The sequence below is a fragment of the Heliconius melpomene genome, unplaced genomic scaffold, assembly GCF_056956725.1.
Source record: "Heliconius melpomene rosina isolate 202511_hmr_F unplaced genomic scaffold, ASM5695672v1 ptg000031l, whole genome shotgun sequence".
Lineage (NCBI taxonomy): Eukaryota > Metazoa > Arthropoda > Insecta > Lepidoptera > Nymphalidae > Heliconius > Heliconius melpomene.
This window is the reverse complement of record NW_028181865.1, coordinates 710309-719464: the sequence shown is the minus strand read 5'-3', so window position 1 is coordinate 719464 and position 9156 is coordinate 710309.

The following is a 9156-nucleotide window of genomic DNA, read 5'->3' as shown; positions in this document are numbered from 1 at the left end:
TAAGTGTTTTATTTTTATAATCTATTACTGCTTCCCATTTGTCTAACAAATCGGTTCCTATGAGTCCATCGAAAAAATCATGAAATTAATATACATAAAATGTTATATTACGCGGGTCATTAAATTCATTAAAGCTCGGTATAGTTATTGAATAGTCACTTCTAGTTTTGGCATGAACATTACATACTTCAAATGGATCGTAGTTTAAAGGAAAATTATTAAGATATTTTTCTACAACAGTTGGACTTAAAAAGGATTGATTGGCTCCTGTATATGGAAGGTGACGTTGTGTATGTAGATTAATTTCTATCTTAAGGTGTCGGACTTGGAGATTTTCTGAAAATCCTGCTCATTATCGTCAGATGTAATCTCATTAATGGTTTCTATTTGTGACGTAGTGGGATTATCGGTATAGTTTTGGGGATAAGCTTCATAGTAGTCATAGTCATAGTCATAGGGGTATTTTATGTATTCGTTACTGTAATACGGTTCAAAGTCTGTGTAATAATCGTACGAGTAATCGTCTTCAAAGTTATTAAAATTTATTTCCCTTGATTTAAAATAATTTCTCGGGGGAGGATTACCGTATTTTAACCAATTATGTCCTGTAAGTGTATGCTGTGTTGGTGGCAGTGGTCGAGACACAAAGTGGCTCACACCGCTCATAGGTCTAGGAAATCCATTGCCTTGATTGGGCTTCTGTGTGTTACTATTTCGAGGCGGTAACTTAAACATATGACTGTTAGGGTTGTAGTTCGGAGGTGGTGCACCGAACATTCTTTGTGTGTGCGTGGGTAGTCTAGGGTGTTGGTGTTCATTATTAAATTTAAAAGGCTGTGTGTTAGATCTATTTTGGTATATAGGTATACTTAGTGGAAATGTGCGTGGTGCGAATGTGTGGTGAGTAGCGTTAGGTCTAGCGTTACGGTTTTGTTAAATTTTGAAACCTCGTAACGGCTGTGCATGTACATAGTATTAAGTTCTTCCTGTACATATTCCAGAGCTTTTTCTATAGTTGGTGGTCGCATACAACGAATGCGGGATCCTAATGGTTCTTTAAGACCACGAACATAGGCCTGCATTGTTACTTTTTTATATAAATCGCGCTTTGCTTCGATAGTGGTGGATAGTGTCTCATGTAGTGTAACATAGGTCATTAACATGCTAAACAAATTTTGACAATGGTCATAAAATTCTTGAGGGCTTCTATTACCTTGTGTGGCTAAGGAGAGATCATTGTATAGGGCGGTCTCATCCCTTTGGTCGGAAAAGTTATTAATTAAAAGTGTTTTAATACCTAGCCAACTATCGGGTATTCCGTTTGAATTAATTTTGCTTGCTGCTGTGCCCGTTATCTTGTTTAAAATTCCATTTAACAAACATACGTTAGAAAATTCACTACCAGGTAATTCACTAAGATATTGGATCGCTAAATGGTCACAAATTTGAATAAATCGAGTTAAAATATTTGGGTTCCCGTCGAACTCCGGGACAAGGCGGAGGGCCTTAAATATGGTGTCCGGATCGTGAGACATGTTAACTAAATTAATTAAATTAGAATAACTACAATCTAAATTTAAATTTTTTATTTCTTGCGAATTAATATTTCTTAATCTATCTATACCTAACCGACGGGCTTGCCTAGATGGAGGCTCTCGGGTCCTAGATGTGTTAGGATGGAAAATTTTGGTAACTTATGAATAGGAAGGAGCCACACGAGAACAATTCTTATGTACTCACATAAATTGCATTATCTGGTCTCTTCTCAGTTGAATCGAAGGCTGGATTCTACTCCCGGCTGCCACAGGTCCGTAGATTCTGGATTCTCGAACGGTGCTCGATAGCCACCCGGGCGGCACGCGACGCGATGATAATTATCGAGTAATTAATTTAAACCGATCGCGAACCGGCCCGCGAAAATCCTACCGACTGCGCCAATTACGTTTGCGGCAGTCGAGGGATTGAAAAAAAACCGAATAATTATTAATTATTTATTAATTATATATTAATACAATTATTCTTAAAACTAACGACTGCTTTAATCGAAGTGAGAATAAAGAGTGTTTTTAACTTCTAATAAGATATTATAATTACGAGAATTAAAACACAGGTGCATTGGACAATTCGAAGAAATCGCTGGGTGGTCGCCTGAGATCAGGCGAGTACTTTGGTACGTCAGCATATTCGTAGGGTTAGGGTTCCGTAACTTATGCTTTGTATGTGTTATGTATGGTAAATATATTGTTATTTATTTTATACCCTTAATTATATTTTTTTTGCACCCTACCCCTATCTTAATTTGCTATGTCCTCTGCCTTAAGGTTGCCTGGCAGAAATTGCTATTAAGCAATAAGGCCGCCTTTTGTACATTTAGATAATGTTATTGTATTTTTGTGTCTTTTCTTGGGTGTACAATAAAGAGTTATTATTATTATTATTATTATTATTATTAATATTACATAAATGTTTAGAAAACGATACTTGGAGCAATTGTCTGTTCAATCAAATGAAGACTTTTCTTTACAACCATCGACTAGTAGCCAAGCCGAGCTGTGGTTGTTGAAGTGGCAAATAATGAAAGTGTATGTAGACTTTAAAATGATTAAATAATTTATATTTTTTATAATATAACTCTATCTATAATGTTACAATATACCTCATTTAAATGATAAAATAAACTTTAATAATGTCTAAACAGATCATTTTTTTTAGAAGAGTTGTGGGAATTTCATGTTAATATTTTTTTTGTTTACAGATTATTATAAGTGAAAATCTACTAAAAGATTTCAAGAAGTGTGCTGATGATCAGGTTTAAAGTGTTATAGGAAAAAAAAATATTTTGGGAAACATAAAATATCACCTCTTGTGGCGGTTGAACAGTTTCCAATACATGCCAGTTCAAATCCTATTTTTATATGTTTACCAAATAAATAGTAATACAAGCTTATAATTTATGTTAAAATAGTTTTTAACTGCCTCAATATTTTTTCAGAAAAATATTAAGAAAACAGGTGGTGGTACTAAATACTCTCAGTTTTGGATAACCAAATACACCCCAATGTAAACCCATATGATGAAGCAGCTGAATATTTTGGTAGGCCTAGATCCTAAATTTTACAATTAACCAAAAAGTATATTGATATATTTATTAAAATTATTTTTTTCAGGTGAAAATGTTGAAGAAAATTCCAAAAAAAGAGTTGGAACAAAAATCCAATCCATCTATAGATAGGAAAAGGAAACAAAAACTGCAAAGAACTACCTTATTAAAAACACAATCAGCAGAAGCGCTAAAAAGAATTTATTTTAAAAAAATAATTGAGTTGGCCTATTACCAAAAAAAAACTGAAATGCAAAGGTTTAGGTCTGAAAAAAAGAAAAATGAATTAGAAATTGAATTATTAAAGATTAAACTAGAAAAGGCCAAAAAGGATTTAATTTAAAGGAATACATCATACTTATAAATGTTAATTTTTTTACTCTTTTTTATTTTGTTTAGTTTTTTTTTCTTTAATTTTAGTGTGGACTGATATTATTATAGAAATATTTACAAATAATATGTTCCTAAATGTTAAATGAAAATTTTATGTTAAAATTTTATACTATTATTATCAATATCTGTGATTTTTGAGACTGCTAGGTTTTAATTAGGATTAAAAAAACTAATTTTATGTAAAAAATTGTTTTATTTATTAGCCTTTTATGTAGACAAATACTATTTAACAAAAAAAAATACAGTCGAATTGATAACCTCCTTTTCTTACAGAAGTCGGTTAAAAAATTACAAAGAACCTATATACAAATACTATTTAACACTTAATATTATACTGATATAAATTTAATGTAATACAATGAGCCATGACTCATAAGAGCATGAGTAAAATAATTTTAATACATACAAGTAACAAATCTATGTAAAAAGGTATTTTATTACATTTTTAATAATAATAATACACTTATATAATGTGAAATATATATTAAAATGATAACACAAGTTTCAAGTATGAAGCAAAACTGATTTATTTTCAAAGTACCCCACACTACAATTATCAAATATAAATGTCAATGTAGGTACACAATGTAACCACTATAAATTATATATAACATATCTTTCCCCCATACCCATACATATTGAAATACTCATTACAATACAATTAAACAGTTAACAAAATAATAAATTACAAAATATTAATCTAATCAGTGCTTGGGATTCCAATTATATCTGGCCACAATTCTGGTGGTGGTATCTCAATAGGCATATCCGGTGTAGCTGTTCCAGATCTTGAGCTGCGAGCAGTACGGTCATCAACAATCGGGTCCTGATCAATTACTGGTGATGTTACAGTACGTGCTAAGATCTGGTCAGCATGTCTACGTTGCAGCTCACCATCTTCCGTTCGCACCCTGTAGGAGCTAGGACCCTCAATCATCTCGACAGTAGCTCTTTTCCACTTCTCACCTGGACCATACATCCGTATTAGCACTGGTTGGCCCTCAGCAAAAGTGCGTGCGGGTGTTCTGTGTGCCGCTGCCTCCAGTTGCATCTCAGTAGTAGAGGGTACTGAGTCCGGGTGGAGAGATGATATTGCTGTCCTATATCTACGACCGTTCAATAACTCTGCAGGCGTTTTATTTGTTACGCTGTTTGGCACCGTACGAAGATAGTATAAAGCTTTACTCAATTTCTCACTCCAAGGCATCTCAGACGACGACATTTTCTTTAATTTATTCTTGAACGTCTGAATGGCACGTTCGATCTGCCCGTTAGTTGCCGGATGATACGGCGGTGAGTACAAATGTCTGATTCCATTTTTAGATAAGAATGAATTGAATTCATCAGAGCTAAATGCTCTTCCATTGTCCGACACTAAAACCTCTGGAAGTCCCTGTGCAGCAAATATTTTCCTCAAAACTACGACGACTGTGGATGCACTCATTGAGGGAATGATTTCAGCTTCAAACCATTTGCTGTAACTATCAATCAACACAAGAAAAGTTTTTCCTTGGAATGGTTCTGCAAAATCTATATGAACACGGTTCCACGCTTTATCTGAGGTAATCCACGTTTGTGGGTCTGCTGGTGGATTATTTTTGACTACCTGGCATAGTTCATGTAGGGAACATTACTTATTCTAAATTAATATTACTACATTTACTAAAAACATCCGCACGCAGCGCATTGGAACAATTCAAACCTGTTCCGAGTTTTTTTGCTATGCGTGTCGTAGGCTGCTAGCTAGCATCGCCACGTTTAAAGAGTCGGCTAGAATCGCTTGCGACATTCACTTGTGTATCCATTGCTCTCTTAGCTTGCATTCAATTCTCAACCTTAACTTCTTGCTATTACGTGCTAGTTTAGCTTGTATTTTCTATTGGTATTTATTTAAATTTCTTTATTTCCTTCTGTGATCATTTTCTCTTCACGTATCTGTGAGTTAAATAAATTTGGACAATTTCTCCACAAAATTTGGATTTTTAATTTTACTCATTTAGTGTAAAATAAATAAGATCATATTAAATAGTGGTATCACATCTCAACCGCTATATTCACATGCACTCACCGTTCTTTCGATCTGGTTATCCATGCCTACCCACCATACGTACCCTCTAGCATATGCCTTTGTCTGGACGATCCCCGCATGTGGGGCATGTAATAGTTTAAGTACCTGGTCTTGAAGAGCCGCAGGTATAATGACTCTATTGCACCACAATAAACACTCTTTATTGTGTGAAAGAGCCTCTCTTCGCGTCCAGTATGGTTGCAGCACAGGGTCGCTATTACGTGGTGGCCAACCATGTAAAACATGAAACGAAACTCTTCTCAATATAGGATCCTTCTTGGTGAGTTCAGCAATTTTGCGCACGTCCAAATTCCAACCCCTAGGCTGCTCCTCCAAAAGTAAAACATCTCTAACCATGTCTCTAGTCGCTGTCGATGTATCCGGGGCTGTACATCTGCTTAGCGCGTCTGCGTTACCAATCAGCTTCCCGGGTCTATATTTCGTGTCATAATCGTAACACCCCAGCTTCAAAGACCAGCGCAACATTCTCGGTGAAATCTGATCCGGTATAGGTTTCTCCCGGTTGAACAAACCGATCAACGGCTTGTGATCCGTCACAATAGAGAACTTCCGGCCCGCTAAGTAGTCATGAAATTTTGTCAATCCAAAAATTATAGCCAGTGCCTCCTTATCGATTTGGCCATATCTTCTTTCATGCGCTTGCATCGTTCGTGATGCCATCATTATCGGCCTTTCTGAACCGTCGTCCATGACATGTGCTATGATAGCCCCCAGACCATACTCCGACGAATCACATATAAGGAGTAATTCTCTGTTGATATCGTAGCCAACCAACGTTCGATCCGACGATAGTAACCCCTTGGCCATCTCAAATGCTTCCTGTTCCTTTTTACTCCATCCCCAAGGCCTCTTTGACTCAAGCAAGCGATATAAAGGTTCCAACACGGTTGCCTTGTTTGGCAAAATTTTTTCATAAAAGTTATATAAGCCTAGAAAAGCCCTTAAAGTTTCTTTGTTAGTTGGCGCCGATTTTTCTTGTATCTCTTTCACCTTTGCAGGGGATGGGTGCAGGCCTTCTGCATCAATCATATGTCCCAAAAACGTAATACTATCAGCTGCAAACACACATTTCTTTAAGTTAAGACGCAAGCCCATCTCTTTAAGTTTCAATAACACATTTCTTAGGCGTTGATTGTGTTCATGTAATGTCTTTCCTGCTATGGCAATGTCATCCAATAAACATGCCACTCCATCCATCCCCGCGAGGGCAGACGACATCACTCTCTGAAAAATACCCGGGGCTGCACTCACACCGAAAGCTAGCCTATTCACCTTCGTCAGACCAATAGGTGTGTTGAGTGTCAAGAGCATCGCAGTTTCTTCATCTACCTTTAATTGAGTATAGGCTTGTTTTGGATTTGAAACAAGTTTAAACATTTAGTAAATATACGCCCTCCACTAAGTTTCACGAAAGCCTCAGTTGATGTTGGTAGGGGGTAAGTATCCGTGTCTATAGCTGCATTTACCGTTGAACGCGTTGCACCAGGCGTTGCAATTCATCTTCAACCTGATGTTTCAATGGAAACGGAACGGGGCGTGCTTTCAAGAAACGTGGCGTTATATTTGGCTTAACATTTAACGAAACTTCCGGCCCTTTGTACATCCCTAGACCTTCCATAAATAAATCAGGGAATTCTTCTTTATAAGGCCTAACTTGCTCGGCGGACCAACACAGGCCTGAAATCTGCAGTCCTAACGCCTGAAACCAATTTCTCCCCAACAGGCTTGGTTCACGACCGGAGACCACCACGAGCTCACATTGGGCTGCCTTGTCTCCGAGTACTGCGCGTACATTCGCAATACTTAACACTTTCAAGGGGTCATGAGTCCACGTCATGAGTTTTAAATTGGTAGAATTCAAAAGCGGGGGGGTGAGCCACAGTTTGTGATACGTCTCCTCAGATATTATTGTCTGAAAGCTTCCTGTTGCATAAAATCGCAAAGCTATCAATAACTGCAACATAGGAGAAATGCAATCCCGTCGTTGTATGTTACGCACTAACTTTGGCTTGATTTTGTTCAGAATAAATGTGACTGACGTTTTGGTGAATCGGAAGCGACTCTTAAATACTTCTTCACTGTAGTCCGTGAAGAAATCAGGTCGATTTCTTGGTATTCTGCGTCGTTGCCTGCGTGGACGCAGTGGAGGCATCTCCAAAGACGACAAAGATGTATCGTTGTCGCTCATTATCTTAAAAATATAGATTGTACTTCGTATATAGTCCAGATAAAATTATATCGTCGCGAAAAACAATTTATTTTCTCACAAAACTACGAGAAAGAGATTTGAGAATAGTTTAAGTAGCCGCGGTCGCACGCTTAACTTTTCACCAGGGTCTGTCTGTCGTAAATGTGTTCTGTGGTCGACTCCCATATGAAAAGTTTTGCCTGCACACATAGACATTTTTTGGCTGTTGGTGCTAGAACTGGCATTAGTTCATTCCACGTTACGTTTAGGCGTGACCCTCCCAGGCTGCTTCTATGTTACAAGATTCAAACTTGCTTTCACATTACTATTTTAATTTTGTGTACCAACCATAATTTGTATATTTTATACAGAAATATATATTGTACCAAGATTTCTAGACATAATAGACAAATTACAATGCTGCAATTTTGTACTTAGTGTTTTGTTAAAGTGGAATTAAAAATACATGTTTGCTTAATTATAATGAATTTAATTTATCTGCTGAAGAATATTAGACAAAAAGAATTATACAATAAACTGGACTTTTATAATATTAATTTAATTTTCCACATGTTACTTTTTGTTTATTTTGTTATATTTGTCAATGGCAACAATGTTATCTGGGTTGGGTTAATTAACATGGCGGTCAATCTTGTTGTACCATGTGATTTAGCTGATCTTCTCATTTGATATTTTTAACATTCTTGTGTGTATTACGAATTAATATTTTTTAATTTAGTTAACGAAAAGATGTACTTTAAGTTAAGTGGTTTCGTGTCAGTATATTGAAGAGTTTGTTAAAACACGTGCTGGCAATATGGCGATTGTCTTTTATAGTTTTAAAACAGGAAAGCTAAATATTATGAAGTAAGTGTACAAATATTATAAAGCAAGTAATGAAAATTATTTTATGATATATTTTGGACTTAAAAATCAAACTCTTATTACTCTATTATTATCCTTCAAGCATTATAATTACCTTATTCATTTGGTAGCCAGTGTTTAGATTGAAGTTTTGTAGCTGTTAAATCAATACTAACACAACTTCCAAATTTAAGTAAAAACCTATTATGTAAAATGTTAATATCAGAGAGCAGTAAATGTTAGAATATGCGTGTTCAGTTAACATTACTGTTAGGGTCATTAAAAGTAATTTCAGAAGGGAATTATTTGTTTTTGAAAGAAATCTATAAGTAGCACAGTTCTATATTTTATGGTTTTTTCACCTAAATTTATTTCATGTTTCAGGGCACAGACTTGGGTCAAATGTTGTTGGCCTAAGACTTTTTTTGGAGTCATTACACCCACTATTACTATACTATAAACACTACCTATACTACCAATAGTCTTATGTGGTTAGTATGTCATGTTTTTATAAAAGCGAAA